This window comes from Chiloscyllium plagiosum, unplaced genomic scaffold (assembly GCF_037043375.1).
Source record: "Chiloscyllium plagiosum isolate Xiang-an unplaced genomic scaffold, Cpla_swu_hap1 HiC_scaffold_34, whole genome shotgun sequence".
NCBI lineage: Eukaryota > Metazoa > Chordata > Chondrichthyes > Orectolobiformes > Hemiscylliidae > Chiloscyllium > Chiloscyllium plagiosum.
In genome coordinates this window covers 35,111,415-35,133,870 of record NW_028270172.1, presented here as the reverse complement: position 1 = coordinate 35,133,870, position 22,456 = coordinate 35,111,415, and positions in this window count along the sequence as shown.

The window sequence follows — 22,456 nt, the reverse complement described above, 5'->3', positions numbered from 1 at the left end:
AACACCATCCTCTGAGGCAGGTTCGGACGGTGATGGGGCCATATACTCAGATTGGTGATTGTTGGGTAAGAACTCAGCTGCCTTCCTGCTTCTGCTCCAATTAAATCTGAGGTGCAGAGACACGAGGACAGTCTTCCTAAGCTACCACCAACTGAGAATTTTATTCAGCAACTAATGCCAACTCAGAATAGTATCCTGCCATTTGCTGGTTTTCAACCAGTAGTGGATGGGTCAGTCACCACCAAAAAGCAAACCCTACCATGTTTGCTTGCAGGGCCCTGGGGGAAAGGGAATTGTCCCTTGAGCAAAGACGATCGGTGCCTGATCAAGGGACTTGGCACTGGAGGGTATGGAAAGTCAGTTGCCCCTGTTGCAAGTCCCCTCTCCACCCAGGACTTCAACCCTGTGACTCCCATCTTGCTCTCTTCCCTATGGATAGGATCCCACAGTGATCTCAGACAGCTTTCTGGGTGCACTGTTGACAGCGGCCATCACTCTTGCGAGTGATGCCTGTAACTGCCTCTGGCAGGCAGATATTAGGAGGCAAGATATTCACCCCATTGGTCCTTAACTCTGGAGACGGCTTGCTGCAGTCCCCCCTTAATACCTGCAATTTATTTCAGAGGACTTTTCCAAAAGGAGGCCACATACAACTCTGAAACAAACACAGAATGCAGGAGAAACTCAGCCGGTCTGGCTCTATGGTTGTGCAAAGCTTCTAGACAGCATTGAGCAGTGTCAATCGTGGAGAGTAGTACTTTCCTTTTAAACTAGCCACAAAAGTGGAAGGGTGTTGGCTTAATTAGTATCCTTCTACTTTACTGTGAAAAGCTATACATGTTTAAATATCAGAAATTATTCCAGCAATTTGCAGCCGCAGAAAATTGTTTTGGGAGTTCCAATTTGCTATTTTCATAGCCTGATAACTAAATTCCTAGAGAAATTTGCATTGAAAAAGCACTCGACTTCATAGAAATAGATTCTAGAAAAGCAGACAATAAGCCAAGAAGTACGGTGTTAAGGGAGATAACAAAAAGCTTGATTAAATTGGTCTTGAGGAATGCTTTTAAGCATGGGCAGAAAGGAACAGGCAGCAGAAATTAAAGGAGAATGTTTCAAAAAATAGGAAGGTGGCCAATTGGGTTGAAGGGAATGATCAAAAGATAGGAGTTAGAAGAATGGAGATGAGAAATTAGATTCAAGGGAGATTTCAGAGAAAAGGTGGTCAAAACAAGAGGTTTTGTAGGTATCAAAGTTTATGCTATTTATTAAATGGAGAAGCAGTGAAGCACCGTAGATCAGTCAGCAGTGGGTGACGAGTGATCAGAATATGATACAGACAGGTAAGCAAAGCTTTCATGTATCGAATCTTTTGGATTCCATGATCTCCATTTCAAAATACTGTGGCCCCTAAACAACAAGACGGCTTATTCTAGATTGGTGTCAGATATGACTGTCATAACATTTTAATATCTCACAGTCAGGAGGGCTAGCAAAGTAACAGTGCCAATTATTTCAAATATAATATTCCATATTATAGCATTCTTAAGAGCTTTTCTGGCACTATGGTAGTGCATCTGCATTTGTGCCAAGAGACCTAGGTTCCAGTTCCACTTGCTCCAAAGGTTAGATTAGATTACTTACAGTGTGGAAACAGGCCCTTCGGCCCAACAAGTCCACACCGACCCGCCGAAGCGCACCCACCCAGACCCATTCCCCTACATTTACCCCTGCACCTAACACTACAGGCAATTTAGCGTGGCCAATTCACCTAACCTGCACATTTTTGGAGTGTGGGAGGAAACCGGAGCACCCGGAGGAAACCCACGCAGACACGGGGAGAATGTGCAAACTCCACACAGTCGGTCGCCTGAGGCGGGAATTGAACCCGGGTCTCTGGCGCTGTGAGGCAGCAATGCTAACCACTGTGCCACCGTGCCGTCATGGTGCCACCGTGCCAAATGTCATGACACATTTGAACAGGTTAATTAAAAATATCTAAAGCAGAACTGGTGATATATGGCCTGATACAGGGAAAACCAATGGCCATTGAGTTGTTGCTTTTTCCTTTAATGGCAGGACACCTGCTCATCGCATCTGGTTGAACTTGAAACTATTCAATTGGCAAATGGATCACATCATTTTAATTAAATAATTAGTACAGCCAGGCTGGCAGTGTCCAAAACCAAGAACAATTGTTCAGATTTAAAGATTGAGCCTCCTTTAAAAACAGGACATTTTGAGCAAACACGTCTATGTAAATGTTGAGTAGCTATAAAGGTGTTCTTTCTGCAGGATGGAATGTTATACGTGTCTGAGCAACATGGCCTTTGCCATGATGTGCAGTGGGATTGGGTAACGTGTGTGACAAGACCCACTGCACCATGGGAGAGATCTTCATTAAGCAGTATGGATTTGCCAATTGATGGTAAATATTATTTGCTAAACACCTTGTTTACAACCCAACTGACCTGATTACTATTCAGCCTTCTATCTGACCAAACTTGACAAATATACTCAACGTTGTGAAAACTTGACAGAGCCAGCATGTGGTAGATTTACCTGACTGTTTGCTCCAATCAACCTCCATGTTGGAACCGAGCCACCAACATCTCAGGGCAAGCTCCATGGACACTGTCATGCACCCCACAATCATAGACATTGGCATCTGACATGTGTCAGCCCTTAACAATCCTTGAAGCACATTTCTAATCCACTTACAGATGCTTCTGTACTTTAATGCAGCACCTCAGGCTGCACCAGTAACTATCGCTGTAATGTTGCATCAAGGACACTTTGCACTTAGGGACATGCACCCAGCTCATGGATTGCATAAACATGTAGCTCCAGGTTCTTTGCTTGCTGAAGTAGCACTCCCTCACTCTGAGCCTTTAACATCCTCATGAAGGGGGCAGATATGGCCTTGATTTAGTTTCTCATCTGAATTACAATACCTCCAACAATGTCACACTACCACAATACTCATAAAGTTGCCAGTCTAGAACATGTGTTCACATCCTGGAGACAAACTTAAATCCACAACCTTCTGAATAGGAGGTCAGAGTACTACCAACTGCAGTTCATGAGCCTTGGCGGGTAGCAGAGACAGAACGAATGTGTGATATTGGAAAGAAGATGCTAGAGCTTACTCTGGCAGATAGAATTCAGATATTGACCTCCTACTAACAGCGCTGGGCATTCCTCCATATGGCTGAGACTACAGCGACCAAGGGGCCTGACATGTTGTGACCTTCACTACTGATCTTGGAAGGAGGGGGTGCCACATTTCAATCTTCATTCAGAGGTCTGTGAGGATGCCTCCACTTCCTCATAAGAACTCAGCTTTTAATATTACAACACTCTGGAATCCCTTCAGCCTCAATTTCAGAATGAGCTATTTGTACTAATTTATTTAACCCTGGATCTGCTTCCTATGTCCCAATTAACAAAGGTATGCCAATCACTTCTTCAGAACTGTCTTCATTCTCAGATGGAGTTATAGCAGACCTAACATCTGTTTGTGGCACTACTGTGACCTCTGGTGATAGATCTTGTTTAACTATTGTTCTATTCATTACTCCTGGTAGGAACATACTCAGAATGAACTGTTCCATCTCTTTCACCTCAACTAGACTTTCCATAATTATAGGCAAAGCTGTAATGTTCAATCCTACTCAATAATTTCCCAGAAGTAAAACAACCCCATGTGCATGTCATTTCTTAAACTACCATTCGTCCAAACAAATCACACTCATATTGAACTTTGTACAATTGAAGCAGAATCATAGAATGCTATAGTGTGGAAGGAGGCCATTTGGCCTATCAGGTCCACACTGACAATCCAAAGAGTATGCCCCCCCGTCTGACCCATCCCCCTACCCTATCCCTGTAACCTTGCATTTCCTATGACTAATCCATTTACTCTGCACATCCCTGAACACGATGAGCAATTTAGCATGGCTAATCCACCTAATCTACACATCCTTGGACTGTGGGAGGAAACCAGAGCACCTGGAGGGAATCCATGCAGGCATGGAGAGAAGGTGCAAACTCCACATAGACAGTCAGCTGAGGGTGGATCAAACATGATGCTGCGAGGCACAGTGTACTGTCCACCTACCATGTTTACCAACACTGACTTTCAATGAACTCTCTGGTGGGAAACAAAATCCTCCAGTAAGAGAGTTGGAATAGGTCTGTGTTCAATTGAATAATTATGGGCTTAGATGGCTCTTTTGATAAAAACCCTTTGTATCTCTCATCTACCCAATGTATTTCTTTTGCATTCACAGCAGCATTGTTTTTTGCACCACAGTCCTAGAAGCTCCAGTAAGTTCCATGGGTTTCCTTTGCAATTTCCAACATTCCAAATGGATCTGCCCCCACCTTATTACAATGGAAGCACATCATCTTCCAGTCTTCACTTCGACTCTCAGTACTTTCCTTTTTGATCTGAGGAGATTTTGGGTCATTCCCCAGCTATCCATTCTTACCCTAGCTACTTGCCTTCCTTTCACTCTCCCATTTTTTTCCCCTTTGGAATTTGAGAGTGACAGAAGAAAGGCTTAGTTTTATGGATTAGCTCATAACTGTCAACCATCAATGCTGTCTGCCTAGCAGATGCAACCCTTTGGTCCTCGACAAGGGTTCGTAATATGGAAGGTAGTGAGTTTTTCCATTCCTTGAGGAGAATAAAACCAAAGAGTTTCATACGTGATTTCAACTTCTCATGCTCATATCGACCTATCAAAATTACTTTGCTAACTCCTTCAAATTCAATATAGATTTGCCCCAGATATTTCCTTAAATTCTGGAGCCTTTACTTTTATACCTCAGGCATTAACTTGTATGTAGCCAGTATAGATTTTTTTACTCACATACTAATCCCAAGAAACATTCTCTGACTGTAAAGCATACATTTCCTGTGCTTTACCAGTCAATTTGCCCTGCATAAGCAATGTCCAGTCCTCTTTTGCCCAATTTATCTGGAAATGGAATTAGGTTTAATTGTTACGTGTACTCAAGTATAGGAGTAGAGTGAATAGTGTACAGAGTCACCATTCTCCAGCACAATTTTTACGTACAAAGTGCAAATTAAAAAAAAAGAATAACTACAGGTTGGCTGATACACACTTAGATTATTTACAGTGTGGAAACAGGTCCTTTGGCCCAACAAGTCCACACCGAACCGCTGAATCTTAACCCACTCCCCTATACTTACCCCTTCACCTAACACTACGAGCAATTTAGCATGGCCAATTCATCTAACCTGCACATTTTTGGATTGTGGGAGGAAACCGGAGCATCCGGAGGAAACCCACGCAGACACGGGGAGAATGTGCAAACTCCACACAGTCAGTCGCCTGAGGCGGGAATTGAACCCGGGTCTCTGGCGCTGTGAGGCAGCAGTGCCTGACTTATAAAGTCTCAGGCCTACTGGTTAAGAACCACAGTTCATAGCAAGTGCTGAGGAACAAATATGCTGGCTTTCTTCAAGCTTCAGGTGTTTCTCACTGCCGAGAAAAGGGACAGTTTCTATTCTTGCCAAGGTTGGATGGCTTCTCCCTCAAACATTCACTACCCAAGCTGAGCAGCAAACTGGGAGTCAATCAAATTGCTGTTAACAAGCAGGAGACCTTTGTCAATGATAATTGGTCACTAATCTACATATCAAATAGACTGAAGCTCCATTTATACACAATCCCCAGTTTCATTTTGTCTATAACTTGAACAAGCAGCTGTGTAAACAGCACTTACAATGAGTGTCAGGTTAATTATTTTCAAGCAATGCAACAATCATTAATGAATAAAAACATACCAGGCCACAATTAAAAATATAGAATAAAAAGACTCAGTCTTTACGCCATTGAAAGGAGGGAGGAAGAGGAAGAACAAACAATTTCGGATAAGGTCTGGCAGATGAGACTAAATCTCTACAGTGCATAAATAGGCCATTTGGCCTGTTGAATATACATCAACCCTCAGAAGAGCACCCCATACAGACCCAACCTCCCCCACCCTAACCCTGAAAACTTGCATTTCCCATGCCTAACCCATACAGCCTGCACATCCCTTGATACTACGGGGTAATTTAGCATGGCCAATCCACCTAATCTACACATCTTTGAACTGTGGGAGGGAACCCATACAGACACAGGGAGAACAGATAAACTCCACACAGAGTTTGGAGGCTGGGGTTGAAAGCGGCCCCCTGGCACTGTGTGGTAGCAGTGCTAATCACTGAGCCACTATGCTGCCTAATTACAAATATGTTCTGGAATAAATGTTAATGGAGTTGGTTGTAAATACACAAGGCATTGTCCAGAATGAATGTAAATGCCAAAACAACGAAAAGCATGATCTGAAAACATGAAAAACAAGATTCTAATCACACATGGCAAAAACATTCATAATGACGGACAGAGATCATGATCTGAAATTGTTTAACTCAGTGTTTGCACTAGAAGGCTGCCTTTTTGGAAGATTAAGAGCTGACGTTTTGCTGGAACACTGTCCTCTAGCAGGTTGAGGTCAATGTTGTGAATGAGAATAAAGTAAAGAATTAAAAGGATGAGGCATTGGAAGCTTAGAGTCATGCTTACACCAGTAATCACCTAATCTGCAATTCATCTCCCCAGACTAGATGAGACCATATTCTGGTTAATAAAATTCAGAAACTAAAATGAAAGTAATAAAAAAAATGAGAGTTTAATTGCTGTGGAGGAAGCAAGTAAAAGGCCAGATACTAATTTCCTATGCAATTGCAAGAAGAGAATTGTAGGGATGGACGATGTGTTTGGGGTGATTAGGTCACACAGAAAGGTGGCATGGAATGAATGGTCCTTTCAGAATTCTGCATGGGGAGGAGAGGAAGATGTGCCTGTTATGGTACTCATGAGATTTGCTTCTTGGATAAGAAACTATTGGGACTTTATCTGAGTTTATCAGAAGCTAGAGTTAATGACCAAAGGATTAACATCACTTATTAAACAGGTTGCCTTTTTAGCTGTTTGGAAAAATTGGTCAGAAATAGCTTTATTACAACTTCTTTGAAAAAAAATCTCAAGAAAAATCTACAATGTCAAGAGCTAAAGACTTATAACAAACCTTCCAACATGGCTGTTTGTCAGATATTAGCTTTTCATCAGAGTTCCCTTCCAGAGGATCAGGCCAGCAACTCTGACTTATCATTCCCAAAGTTAATGTCTCCTTTAGATGAGTGCTGGTGAAAATTAAGGTAAGCATTATCTCATCCCCTTTGGTGCCATTCACTGGACATCCAGCATCTGGAAGGCAAACACCTGGGAATCTCATCTAATTGCAATTGCAAGTACAGATGGCTCATGTCCAGCTTCATGAAGGACAGCCCCTCTGCAGGTCTGCATATAAATCCTCAATGTGAGGGATTGGGTATTAATCCAGTTCTGAAAAGTTGTTTACCGTTTGTTTAAAATTCCCATGAAGGAGTGCTGCCCATTCTGCAAACTGGATTGGTTTTATGTTTCCTTCACCTTCTAGCATTCTGATTTCTGCCTCTATTTTTTTCCCTCTATATAGAAGGCAAATGTCACTGGATGGACCTGGCAGAATCGTGGAATTGCTTCTGGGTCAATATGCAAAATGGCCTTGGCTCCTTTGATAATGCCTAGACCTTCCTGAAAAATCTCCAGATATTTAATTAGGACTACACTCAGGCTTTCTAATCGAAAAATGTTGAGCCGATCCAGTTGAACCTTTCTCAACCAATTTTTCCCACGAAGCTTTGGCCCAAGCCTTTTTCTACAATCAACGGTAACTGAACCAGCTGCTTATCACAAGAGACCGGAACTGAAGTTGTACCCTTAATCTGTAAAGTTGCCCCAGTATAGGTTCTCAGTCTAACCGAGGTCTTGCACAAACTTAAAAGTTGAAGTCTAGAGAAAATTTTGTTAAAGACTGGTTCTGCAATCACTGAATCAGCCGTGCCGGTATCGATCTCCATTTAACCAGATGTTTATTTTGATTGGCTCTGATTTGGATGTTGCTAAGCAATTTAACTGTTCCAAACCAGATGTAGGTGGACTTTCCAGGGTGTGCACTCTCTTGGATATCGGCCTTTAAGTTCTCTTAATCCTTTTAAGGTCTCGAATCTATACGAGCAACAACTACAATGGGCTGTCAGCCCAGATCCTGAAGAAAATTTTTTTGTTTTTTAAATATTTTTTACTGAAAAATAGATTTTTAAAAATATTACAACAAAAACAAAACAATACAAAGAAAGAACACAAAAAGAAGTAAAAAATCCAAACCGCCCTCAAGTACAAAATTATAAATATGTATAAAAAATATGAAAAAACCCACTAACTACTTAACTAAATAAATAATAACTAACAACAAACTAATTAATAATACAACTCAGCAAAACAAAACACTAACTCTCGAATATCGAGAGCATTAATTTTCACCTACTCATACATTAGCAGTTCCCCCTCTCTGGATTTGGATTTCGAAAGCACAATCGTTAAGGCTATATAAAAGCCTTTATTAGTGTGGCAGACAAATCTGTGTCCAGGTAGTCCAAAAAGGGCCACGATGTCTTATAGAAATTCTCAGTTTTGTCATGTACCATACTTGTAAGAAAGGGGTTATGCTCCATAACAATCTTACGCCAACCCGTCAAGCCTGGGGGATATTCGGACATCCAACCTAACAAGATATTCTTTCTTGTGCCTAAAGTGAGGATGTTGAACTGGTTTATCTTCTGCACATCTACAGGGAACACATTGTGCAGGCCAAAAAGAAGAGAGATCGGGACCTTCTCCACCCTTACACCCAAAATCCCCTCCATTGCACCTGCCACAGTGCTTTGTATGTTTGAAGCCTACCACAGGACCAGAGACAATGAGTAAGAGTGCCTGTACCATCCTTGCACTTGGGACATGTTGAAGATAACCTGACAGAATCTTATACTCCACAACCACCTGAAAAAGGAGCAGCGTTCTGAAAGCTAGTGCTTCCAATTAAACCTGTTGGACTATAGAGTCATAGAGATGTACAGCATGGAAACAGACCCTTGGGTCTAACCCATCCATGCCGACCAGATATCCCAACCCAATCTAGTCCCACCTGCCAGCACCCAGCCCATATCCCTCCAAACCCTTCCCATTCATATACCCATCCAAATGCCTCTTAAATGTTGCAATTGTACCAGCCTCCACCACATTCTCTGGCAGCTCATTCCATACACGTACCACCCTCTGCGTGAAAAAGTTGCCCCTTAGGTCTCTTTTATATCTTTCCGCTCTCACCCTAAACCTATGCCCTCTAGATCTGGCCTATCCATGCCCCTCATAATTTTGTAAACCTCTATAAGGTCACCTCTCAGCCTCCGATGCTCCAGAGAAAACAGTCCCAGCCACTTCAGCCTCTCCCTGTAGCTCAGATCCTCCAACCCTGGCAACATCCTTGTAAATCTTTTCTGAACCCTTTCAAGTTTCACAACATCTTTCCGCTAGGAAGGAGACCAGAATTGCACGCATTATTCCAACAGTGGCCTAACCAATGTCCTGTACAGCCGCAACATGACCTCCCAACTCCTGTATTCAATACTCTGGCCAATAAAGGAAAGCATACCAAACACCTTCTTCACTGTGCTATCTATCTGCGACCCCACTTTCAAGGAGCTATGAACCTGCACTCCAAGGTCTGTTTGTTCAGCAACACTCCCTAGGGCCTTACCATTAAGTGTATAAGTCCTGCTAAGATTTGCTTTCCTAAAATGCAGCACCTCGCATTTATCTGAATTAAACTCCATCTGCCACTTCTCAGCCCATTGGCCCATCTGGTCCAGATCCTGTTGTAATCTGAGGTAACCCTCTTCGCTGTCCACTACACCTCCAATTTTGGCGTCATCTGCAAACTTACTAACTGTGCCTCTTATGCTCGCATCCAAATCATTTACATAAATGACAAAAAGTAGAGGGCCCAGCACTGAACCTTATGGCACTCCACTGGGTTGTGAGATTTTTTACTTTGCCAATATTGCCCTCCCTCCGTCAAATTGCCCTTCATGCTTTAACAGTATTGGTAACTATTGGGTTTTGGCAATATTCCTTAACTGTCCTTATTTTGTCCAAAAACAGCAAGCTAGTAAGGGGGCCTTTTGCCTGAGATATCTAACCATATTTGAAGATGGTCCCCACAAGCCCAATCACTCATGTAAGATAAATGCAAGCTTAGTTGACGGTTTTTAATGTCCAGAAGATCCTCTCCATCCAATCTATGAGGCAATTGCAGTTTAACTAATTTAATAAGGGGCTGCTTACGATGACAAATAAAAGAACTGAACCAGCAGTCTCCTGAAAAATAATTGAAAATCGGGGGAGCATCCATATAGGGGGTACAACAAACAGGGGAGAATATTCATCTTAATAATCGCTATCCGACCTAACCATGAGACCGGAAGCGCCTCCCATCTTTGAAGGTCTTGTTTGATGTTGTTGAATAATTGAACAAAATTAGGTTTAAACAACCGATCAAGAACTGGAGTGATGAATATCCCCAAATATATAAAACCCCCTTGTGATCATTTAAATGGGAATTGAGATTTGCCCTCAAGACCTAGCACCTTCGTAAGACCACGCACAGGCATAGCCTCTGATTTTGCAAAATTAATCTTGTACCCCGAAAAGGTGCCAAACTAGCTGATGCATTGTATCAGGAGAGGAACCGAAACTGCCAGAGTTGACAAAAAAAAAGACTATCATCCATGTACAATGAAAGCTTATGTAATTTTGACCCCAATTCTGGAGCCAATGTGTTGTGATCCATGTAAATAGCCTCTGCCAATGATTCAATCACCAATGTAAAAAGCAATGGCGAAGGGGACAGCCCTGCTGGCTGCCCCTATAAATGTAAAAATTGCTTGATTGTATCCCATTGGTGATGACTGCGGTGAGAGGGTCACAGTACAGAACCTTTACCCATCTTATAAAGGCTTCGCCCAAGCCAAACCACTAGAGTATAAAAAGGGACGGCCACTCAACTCAGTCAAATACCTTCTGTGCATCCAGAGAAATCATCAATCCCTGTATTGACTGTTGTTGACACGCTTGAATGACATTAACCAGTTTCATAACATTATTGGAGGATCTGCGGCCCTTTATGAAGCCCATCTGGTCCTCTTTAACAATAAAAGGTAACACAGTCTCCAGCCTTAAAGCAAGAATGTTAGAGAAGATTTTAAAGTCAACATTTGAGAGTGAAATGGGCCTAGAAGAAGCACAGTCCTCCAGGACCTTCCCTTTTTTAAGGATAAGCAAAATATTGCCCTCTCAGAGATGGCGGGAGATGATCAAGACTGTATGAGTCATTGAACATGTTCAGCATCAGGCCTGATCATATGCTTATAAATTCCTTATAGAATTCATCGGAACTGCATCAGGACCAGGTGCCTTTTCACTCTAAATTGCTTCACAGCTTCCTGCACCTCTTGCTCTGATAAGGGGCATTGAGAAAAACTCTTGTTCAGGGGGTCACATGCAGGAGCTCCAGATCCTTGAAAAAGGACTCCATCTTGGTCCACCCCTCCTCACAACCTTCAGATTGGTTTAATTCAGAGTAGTTCCCAGACCTCTAATCAACGTAATGGCTTGAGGGGCACTCCTTTTCCTGGCAAGATATGCTAGGTATTCGCCTGGCTTGTCACCATGCTCATATAACTTTTGCTTTGAGAAGGTAAGCTCCTTCTTTGCTGTGAGCATGGAATGCAATGCAGGCCGCAGCGCCGTAATCCTCTGTGGCTTGGCCAAAAAGGGCTCGTCAAAGTAAGCCTTCTCAGCTGCCTTCAACCAGGCTTCAAGGAGACGCTGCTACTCACCCTTTATGCCGCTTCCTATTGGCACAGTAGGAAATAACTAACCCCCTGGCATAGACTTTGGCAGTTTCCCAAAGAATAAACGGGCTACTAACCGAGCCTGGGTTAATGTGTAGGAACACCTGAAATTCCCTAGAGAAGTATTCCACAAACATATTATCCTTAAGGATAAAGGGATCCAGTTGCCAGTGCCTTGGGCACATTATAGCACCCTTAATCTTAAACAACAGGTATACTGGAGCATGATCGAAGATGGTAATATTACCAATCATACAAGATGCCACCAAGTTCAGTGTTGCCACAAGGATTAGAAAAACATCATTACTGGTGTGACATCTGTGTGGATTGGAAAAAATCATAAAATCCCTGCCTGTAGGGTGGAGACGCCTTCAGATGGTCCACCAACCCTAACACCACACACAGATCCACTAATTGTTTAGTTTGTACAGAGGGTATCGGGGGGCCTTTGGGCAACCTGTCTATCGTGGGGTCGACAAGACAATTAAAATCTCCACCTATAATAATTGCCGGGACTTGAGACTGATCAATTTAGAGAACACATCTACCAGAAATTTGAGGAGATAGGCAGGAGGGCAATATTCATTTAAAAAAACCATAATCTTTCCCATTTACCAGGGCTTTGAGAATTACAAACCTCTTTAACACATTCTAGTCACTTAAATGGGAGATTCCTCCTAACCAATATAGCTACTCCCCTACTTCTGGAACTAAAAGATTAAAAGTAAACCCGATCAAAGCCATTCTGCTGTACGGTGGCACGGTGGCACAGTGGTTAGCACTGCTGCCTCACAGCGCCTGAGACCCGGGTCCAATTCCTGCCTCAGGCGACTGACTGTGTGGAGTTTGCACGTTCTCCCCGTGTCTGCGTGGGTTTCCTCCGGGTGTTCCGGTTTCCTCCCACAGTCCAAAGATGTGCAGGGTCAGGTGAATTGGCCATACTAAATTGTCCGTAGTGTTAGGTAAGGGGTAAATGTAGGGGTATGGGTGGGTTTCGCTTCGGCGGGACGGTGTGGACTTGTTGGGCCGAAGGGCCTGTTTCCACACTGTAATGTAATCTAATCTAATCTTTAAATGTTCCCTATCATCCAAGTGTGTCTCCTGTAATAAAGCAGTGTCCATCTTTTCCTTTCTAAGACTCGAGAGTGCCTTTTTCCTCTTAATTGGTGAGTGACTCCCCTTGATGTTCCAGGTATACCATTTAATCAAGTCATTAGCCATAACCTTCTGCAGTAACATTTAGATTCCAGAGAGGTGGAACTTGAATTACAAATCGCCAAGCCTTAATGCCACAAGATCCATTGAACACAAAAAATACACAAACTAAAACCACTACAGTTAAGAAACCTACAAAAGCTATCAACGATGATAAACAACAAAAATAAAAAAAACCCAACATATAAAGCGCCAATGGACCTGAATAGGGGAACTCATACCCTGACCAAAGAGAACATCTACGCATCCCAAAGCTGAACTTCCCATCCCACTGCCAATACTGCAGCCCGGGCAGTTAAATACCTGAATCGGGCATAAACTGGCCATAAGTAGGCATCTAGCCATTCCAACCATTCTTCCTCCTCCTAGATAGAGTGGCACCACAAACCTAAGCAGAAAAGAAAGAAAACACACCATGAAATAACAATGTGAACAAAGAAATTTTGAAAAAAAAGGTAATACCCCACCATCTTTTGGTATAAGTTAACTTAAAAGTTGAAAGTAAACATCCCAGCTGCCCCCGAGCATAGCTTAGACTAGATTATTACCAATTTAAAAAAAAAGGAAAAGAAAACCCCACTGGACTTCCTCCTTTTAAAAAAAATATAAGTAGAGACATACCCAAACAGCACTACTATTTGTACATACTAAATTGTTCAGATTAAGTTAATTTGCCCACAAACTCTCTCGCCTTCTCCAATAAATCAGAGATGTACAGATGCATCTAAGGTTGACTGATGCACCGCCAGATACCTCAGGGTCCTGGATCCCGAATTGCCTCAGTCGTCTGTTGATGGCGTCATAGGATTTTCTTTTCAGGATCACTGCTGCTGAAAAGTCCTGGAAGAACATGATCTTAGAGCCCTTGTAAATGAGAGCTTTCCGATCCTTCTCCTGGATTCTGGAAGCTTCCACAATTCTCTCCTTAAATTATAGTGATAAAACGCACCAAGATAGAACAAGGACACTGATCCAGACCTGACCTCTGCACCGTGACCCGGTAAGCTCTCTCAATCTTCAAGCTCGAGACTAATCAATTTAGGGAACGCATCTCAGAATTTCGGCAACCAGTTCTCAATAGATTCCACTGGCCGCCCATCTTCCTCACCATTCGGCAGATTGATGATCCAAATATTTTTTCTCCTGCCCCTGTTCTCTAGGTCATCAACGTGGTCAAGCAAATTACGGACCTGCAATTCCAGGGCCTGGATCCTATCCTTGGTGGAACCGGTATCAGTTTCCACCACTGTGACTCTATGCTCTACCTCATCCATCCTTTGCTCCAGATCTCCCAGCTGCTATTCATGCTTTTGCAGCGTAATAGAGATCGGGACCAGCTTCTCCTCTATCTGCTTTCCCAACATCTTGCAAAATTTTGCGAGCTCCTTCACCAGAGTACAAGGATCCTGCAGGCTGGGTCGTGGACCCGGCTCCAGACGTACCTCCTCCTTTCTTCAAACAATGAAGACCACGACAATGAAAACCAAGGTACGTTGCTCTCTACAGTCTCCAGGGTCTCCACGACCTTTCTAGAGTCCCAGGATATCACAGTGGTCCAAGTTACATGCCCCTGCCAGTCATCTTAACCTCGTCAAAAACCTTCTTACGGATTGCTGAGTAAAACCAACACTGTCTCATGGAAAGAGGAGCCTTGGGGCTGTATTACTTCTTAACTAAATTGAACATGCCTTGAAAAATTTTCGTGTCTGGTACCTCAGGGAAAAGTTAGGGTCCAAATAACCAAAAGATCTGTGGGTCCACGAGCTGTAAGAAGAATCGCTTGTTGCTTTTCATCTGCCCCAGTGTCATTTGCTAAAAAAAAATGCATTCTTTCCATATACTGGGTCCAGTCTTCAATGGCAGAATCAAATGAGTCAAGCTACCCAAATAACAGCGTGATGCTAGAAGTGCTTACCTCAACTTAAAGGTGACTATTGAGAATTAATTTCTTCAGGAACATGCTTTTCTCTTGTTGCCACTGAAATAACTCTATAGAGACTGGTATCTTGTAACCAAGTCACCCTTTCTTTCTACATGGAGAGTCCTTGACACTGATCGAGCTTCCTCAGAGCCAGCTCTCAGTGTGAACAGAACCTCTGACAGTCTTTTCATATCTGTCAACCAGATCTCCCTGATTGGACTAGATTAACAGCCCCAATCAGGAAACTCATATTCTATGAAGTCCACCTGACTGATCTCCTTACTATCACGTTGCTTTACTAAAACGTTGCTTCGGGGAATTAAGTCAATCTGTATCTGTCTATACTATCTGTAGCTCACTGTTGCATCTTTTATCATGTGTTTTAATGCTACATTATAAATTTAGTTTTCTTCACAGACTGGTTGAGGAGAAGGCAAAGAACTATCTTCAGGCTTAGACTTCAAAAACATTAATTATTATTCATCAATACTAAATACTGCTGGACATGGTAACTACAGATTTACTGGTCTCTGTCTTATAGTCACAGTGGAAGAAGACTAATCTATGCTGTGGTTCTGTTCGCCGAGCTGGAAGTTTTTGTTGCAAACGTTTCGTCCCCTGGCTAGGCGACATCATCAGTGCTTGGGAGCCTCCTGCGAAGCGCTTCTTTCATGTTTCCTCCGGTGTTTATAGTGGTCTGTCCCTGCCGCTTCCGGTTGTCAGTTTCAGCTGTCTGCTGTAGTGGTTGGTATATTGGGTCCAGGTCGATGTGTTTGTTGATGGAGTTTGTGGATGAATGCCATGCCTCTAGGAATTCCCTGGCTGTTCTCTGTCTGGCTTGCCCTATGATAGTAGTGTTGTCCCAGTCGAATTCATGTTGCTTGTTGTCTGCGTGTGTGGCTACTAAGGATAGCTGGTCGTGTCGTTTCGTGGATAGTTGATGTTCATGTATGCGGATTGTTAGCTGTCTTCCTGTTTGTCCTATATAGTGTTTAGTGCAGTCCTTGCATGGTATTTTATACACTACATTAGTTTTGCTCATGTTGGGTATCGGGTCCTTCGTTCTGGTGAGTTGTTGTCTGAGCGTGGCTGTTGGTTTGTGTGCCGTTATGAGTCCTAGGGGTCGCAGTAGTCTGGCTATCAGTTCCGAGATGCTCCTGATGTATGGTAGTGTTGCTAGTCCTTTTGGTTGTGGTATGTCCTCGTTCCGTGGTCTTTCTCTTAGGCATCTGTTGATGAAGTAGCGAGGGTATCCGTTTTTGGCGAATACCTTGTATAGGTGTTCCTCTTCTTCTTTTTGCAGTTCTGGTGTACTGCAGTGTGTTGTGGCCCTTTTGAATAGTGTCCTGATGCAGCTTCGTTTGTGTGTGTTGGGGTGGTTAGTTTCATAGTTTAGGACTTGGTCTGTGTGTGTGGCTTTCCTGTATACCCTTGTAGTGAATTCTCCGTTCGGTGTTCTCTGTACCATCACGTCTAGGAATGGGAGTTGGCTATCCTTTTCTTCTTCTCTCGTGAATCGGATTCCTGTGAGTGTGGCGTTGATGATCCGGTGTGTTTTTTCTATTTCCGTGTTTTTAATGATTACAAACGTGTCATCGACATATCTGACCCAGAGTTTGGGTTGAACACCTGGTCAGCGGATCCAAACATTCTATACAATCAACACAGGAATTCTTGGACATCATCAGAAATATACACATAGACAAAGAAGAAACCATGATATCATTCGACGTGACGGCACTGTTCACTTCGATTGACAAAACCCTAGCCAGAGAAACAATAGCCAACCTACTGGACATACAGAACAGAAAACAGGACGCTGAACCTATCAACAAAGACGGCATACTTAAACTACTGGACTTGTGCCTCACAACACACTTCACATTCAACAACCAGATATACGAACAAATCAACGGAACACCCATGGGATCACCAATCTCGGGACTCATAGCAGAGGCAGTTATGCAAAGGTTAGAACAAACAGCCCTACCACAAATTCAACCCAAACTCTGGGTCAGATATGTCAAAGAAGCGCTTCGCAGGAGGCTCCCAAGCACTGATGATGTCGCCTAGCCAGAGGACGAAACGTTTGCAACAAAAACTTCCAGCTCGGCGAACAGAACCACAGCAACGAGCACCCGAGCTACAAATCTTCGCACAAACTTTGAAGACTAATCTATCTTTATGTGCTCAAGTCCATGCTGCAGAACCCCGATTCTTTTTTTTTAGTGTGTATTTTAACTGTCCCCACACTATGGTATTAATATTCAGTGCTGAAAATGTGTTGCTGGAAAAGCGCAGCAGGTCAGGCAGCATCCAGGGAACAGGAGAATCGACGTTTCGGGCATAAGCCCCTCTTCAGGAAAGCATCTGCAGACCTCACTTTCTCCTCTATTAATATTCAGTGATGTGTAGCTCCATGACATCATGACAAGGTTGTGTCAGGATCTTGATGCCCTTACACAACATTACATTTCAGCCTTTTATGTGGCCCCCAACATCTGCATATTGGACTCTGAAGCCAAACTCTCCTTGCCCTTTGGTTGTTGACTGAATTTCGGAACCCTGTTCTTGCTGCTTCCAAGCTTTGAAGACTTGGCCCCAGATAAAAGAATGGGATGAGAGATATGGAATAGAAAGGACTGAATTACAAAGAATGGGGATTTGAAGAGATACTGTCGTAATGAAGACAATTTCACCACAAATACTTTCTGGTTCTCTGCTGGTTATTTTACTTTGCGTAAAAATAGAAAATGCTGGAAAAACGCTTTAGGTTTGGCAGCATTTCTGGAGAGAAAAATAGTCTGAACTGAAAGAAGTTGAAAACAGTGTTCTTTACACCATTCACAGAGGGAGAGGAAGGGCAAGTTGAACAACTTGTAAGGAAACCTAAAGCATACAACACAAAAATAGATGGAAAGGCAGGTTATGAGAGGGATGCAAACAGTTTACAGAGAGCTATGGATAAGTAAGTGTGCAACGATTAGGCAAATGGAGTATGATGTGGGAAAACGTGAAGTTAAATACAGCTGCAACGCAAAGGGACTGAGGGTACTTATGCATGAAACACAGGAAGCTAGCACACAAGTTTCAGTAAGTAATCAGGAAGGTTAATGGAATACTGACTCTTATTTCATGGGGGTTGGAGTACAAGACTACAATAACCATACAAGGTGCTGGGGAGACCACATCTGGAGTACTGCAAGCAGTTATGGGTCCCCTTATTTCAGGGAAGATATCATTTAATTGGAGGAATTTCAGAGTGGATTCACTTGGATAATCCCTCGAATGGAGAGATTGTCTTATGAGCAAAGGCGAAGCAGATTGGAACTCTATTCACTGGAATTTAGAAGAATGAGGGATAATCTCATTGAAACATTTAGGATTCTTAAGGGGCTTAATAGGGTAAATGCTGAGAGGACATTTCTCCTCGGAGATGTGTCTAGGACAATAGTCTCAGGATTAAGGAGGTGCCGATTTAAGCCTGACATGAGGAGGAATTTCTTCTCTCAGAAGGTTGTGAATCTTTGAAACTCCTTGTCACAGAGAGCTGTGGGGACACAGTCCTTGTGTATATTTAAGGGTTATGAGGAAAACACAAGAAAGAGGTTATGAGGAATGTTAGATCAGTCATGATCCTATTGAATGGCTGAGCAAGCTCAAAGATCTGAATGGCCTACTTCTGATCCTATTTCTCATGGTCTTAAAAGACAAAGGCGCTGATAATGTTGTAAAGGAGTAAAATGGGTGTAAATGTAAATTTGAAAAGGAGAAAATGTGTCAGCTCTGCTGAAAGCAAGGTCAACAAAACAGATCCAAGACACAGCTGGGGAAGGTGGGAATGTATGGAAAATGGAGGATAGATATCATACTTTGAAGTTGTAGAACTCAACGTTCTGCCTCCACAGATATTACTGGGCTTGCTGAGTTTCTCCAGCACTTTGTGTTTCTATTTCCGATTTCGAGCATCCACAGCATTTGTTTTTATTTTAACTGGCAGTTTCTCTGGGTTGTTACCTGCTTACCCTCTCTTTTTGCAGAAGTCAGGCTACCGTATCTTCAGAGAAACAATAGCGGGAAAAGAGTGTGACATCTCCTGAATTCATTTTAATTTCCTATAGTTTGTCCCACAACACTGAAGTAATGAGTTGTACGATCATGAATATTATTAGAATAACAACACCACCATCTAGTGATTATTGAGATTGCAGGCTCTCTGAACTTACCAAATCACAGAATACAGTACATATTTATACTCCAATGGAACATAGGGATTGCCAGTAAACCAATCTTGTTTACCATTCAACAACCCCCTGATAGTCAAATGGTACAATGGTAAAGGAATCAATGACTGATTATAGCAATTGGTCTCTATCAAATAGTCCACAAATGTCACAAGGAAAATATCAATCTTTGAGACCTTTGAAAAACATTATAATCTGTTGCCCCCAGATATGCTCCATTTATTTAAATCATCATATATGCAACAGTGTCATGTCTTACAGTCAGTATGTCAGAATGATATTAACATTGTATCATAGCAGTTGGGAAAAAAGTAATAAATTCACAAGGGATTTGGATCGTTTAGGAGATTGTGGCAAAAATTGGCATATGGTGTTTAACGTGGATAAGTGCGAGGTTATTCCTATTGGTCAGAAGAATAGAAAGGCAACTTGTTATCAAAATGGAGAGAAACTTTAGAATGGTTCAATGCAAAAGGATCCCGATGTACCTGTGCATGAATCACGGAATTTTGGCATTGATTGTGAAAGGAACAGAGTATAAAAGTAGGCAAGTGATGCTGCAACTGTACAAAGCATTAGTGAGACTGCACCTAGAGTATTGTGTGTAGTTTTGGTTCCTGCACATGAGGAGCATGTAGCTGCACTGGGGAACAGTTCAAAGGAGGTTTACTGAATTGATTGCAGAGATGATGGAACCTTCAAGATATTTAAGAATTATGTAGATGGACATTTGAAATATGATAACATACAAGGCTGTGGGCCAAATACTGAAAATGGGATTAGAGTAAATGGATGTTTGATGACTAGCACAGACATGATGGGCAGAAGGATCTTTTTTGGTGCTGTTTAATCTCTATGAGTCTATGAGGGGTTTGTCTAATGAAGCGAGACTGAGCAATTCAGGCCTATACTCTCAAGAGCTTAGAGGAATGAGAGGAGATCTAATTGATGTATATAAGATCCTCAAGGAGATTGACAAAGTAGACTGAGAGAGAATGGTTCCTTGTGTGGGACAATCAAGATGAAAAAGATAATTTCTTATTCCTTTCTGCAACTTACTTTCCCACCTATTTAAGTGTCATCTGAAAGTTTGACTACGGTACCTTCTGTCCCTTCATCCAAGTCATTAATACAGATTGTAAGTAATTGAGGCCAGAGGAGTGAATCTACCCCACTGGTTACATCTTGCCAACAAGAAAAAGACTCATTTTTCCTGACTCTCTGCTTTCTATTGGTTAGCCAAACCTCTATTCAGGCTAATAAATTATCTCTAACCCCATGTGATCTTACCTTGTGTATTAACCTTTTGTATGGCTCCTTAATAAATGCTTCCTGGAAATCCAGATGTACAACAGAGAACATAGAACAGCACAGGCCCTTGATGTTGTGTCAACCTTTTATCCTACTTTAAGATCAAACTAACCTACATACCCTTCATTTTACTATGATCTATGTGCCTATCCAAGAGTTACTTAAATATCCCTAATATACATCTTTCTACAAATTCCCCATTATCCACTTTGCGTGTTGCATCTTCAAAGAACTTCAGCAAATTTGTGAAATATGATTTAGCCTTCATTAAACCATGCTGACTCTGATGGATTGTGGTTTGACTTTCCAAATGTCTTGTCATTACTTCTTTAATAATGGATTCTAACAATTCCTCAATGACAGTAAATAAAATAATTTTGAATTCAACCCTTGTATACTACAGAATTAATGTCTTTCACTTTGCAAGAGAAATTATAATAAAGCTGTAAGAGAAACAATGCAAACACTGGATAACTAATGGAATGCATGCTCTGCAACAAAACTCTGGTTCAAAATCAAGAATAGTTTGAATAATATATAGTTTCGCTGTAAAGCAATTGATATTTATTTTCTCCAGCTTTATTATTTCATTATATCTCCTGCTTATTTTTTTTTGTCTCCTACTTTAAGATGCTGCTTAAAATTTATGTCTTCCATTTGACTACCTTTCCTAACAGCCCCTGACATAGCTGTATGTAATTTTCTTTTGATAATGCTGATACTGCTTTTGAATGTTCTACTACATTACTGGACTGTCTAAGTGACATGAAGCTGCATGTTAGTCTGGCTTCAATATTGATAACACCTTCTTGATACAGACTACCAACTGATGAATATGAAATTTGAAACACCGAGTCCAATTTTCTATTCACAAAACTAGGTCTATTCACAAAACTAGGACTAGTTGGGTAATAGACACCTTGAGAAAGTTCTCCTGTCAGTCATGTTTATCTCCTTGTATTCTACATCAAGATTCCTTTTTTTAAAATAAGGTTACTTTCCAATCCTAACTGTAAACACCAAATCTGGGGCACAATCTCATTAAAGCAGAGCTAACGAGAAACCCTGTGCAGGCTTTTTTCCAAGAAGGTTCATCCAACCACAAGCTGATCAAACAGTAGGTGGGCATCAAGACCTTGTGGTAGGGAGAAATCTATTAGGAGCTGCAATTCTTGTGCTCAGCAATACCATACCTGACTGCTGCTGCAAGAGCACATACTGGAGGTGACCTAGGAGTGGATTTCTGACCAAAGCCATAGAATCATAATTTGGGAGAATGGTCACAGGTTGGGTTTTTTTTTGACAAAGGGAGACAGGGTGATCAGTAGCCAAGGGCAGTGGGTTGGGTCTCAGCAAAGAACCCTTCAAAATGTCTAGACCCTTCAGGTACTCCGGTTTCCTCCCACAATCCAAAGATGTGCAGGCAAGGTGAATTGGCTATGCTAAATTGTCCAAAGTGTTCAGGGATTTGTAGGTTAGGTGCATTAGTCAGGGCTAAATTTAGGACAATAGGGTAGGGGAATGGATTTGGGTAGGTTACTCCCCAGAGGGTCACTGTAGACTTGTTGGGCTAAAGGGCCTGTTTTCATACAGTAGGGATTCTATGATTGCTATGACTGTCAGAGGTGACCAGCTGCCTGTGTGGTTTCACCTGCGTGGATACAGATCCACTTGCATTGGGTTAATCCCAACAGCAGCAGGATGTGGAATTTGACTGCTTATTAATTGCCAATTAATCAGTTGGCAGGAATGGAAGGTCAACCACGGGGTATTTCCTTTTAGAATTTAATTCAGGCAGAGGACAGGAAGGCAGAAGGGTCCAGTCACCATCCCACCTCAGTCAATGTCTGCATGCCTCCAAGTTTATCACCTGCAAGGCCAGAAGGTTTTTCA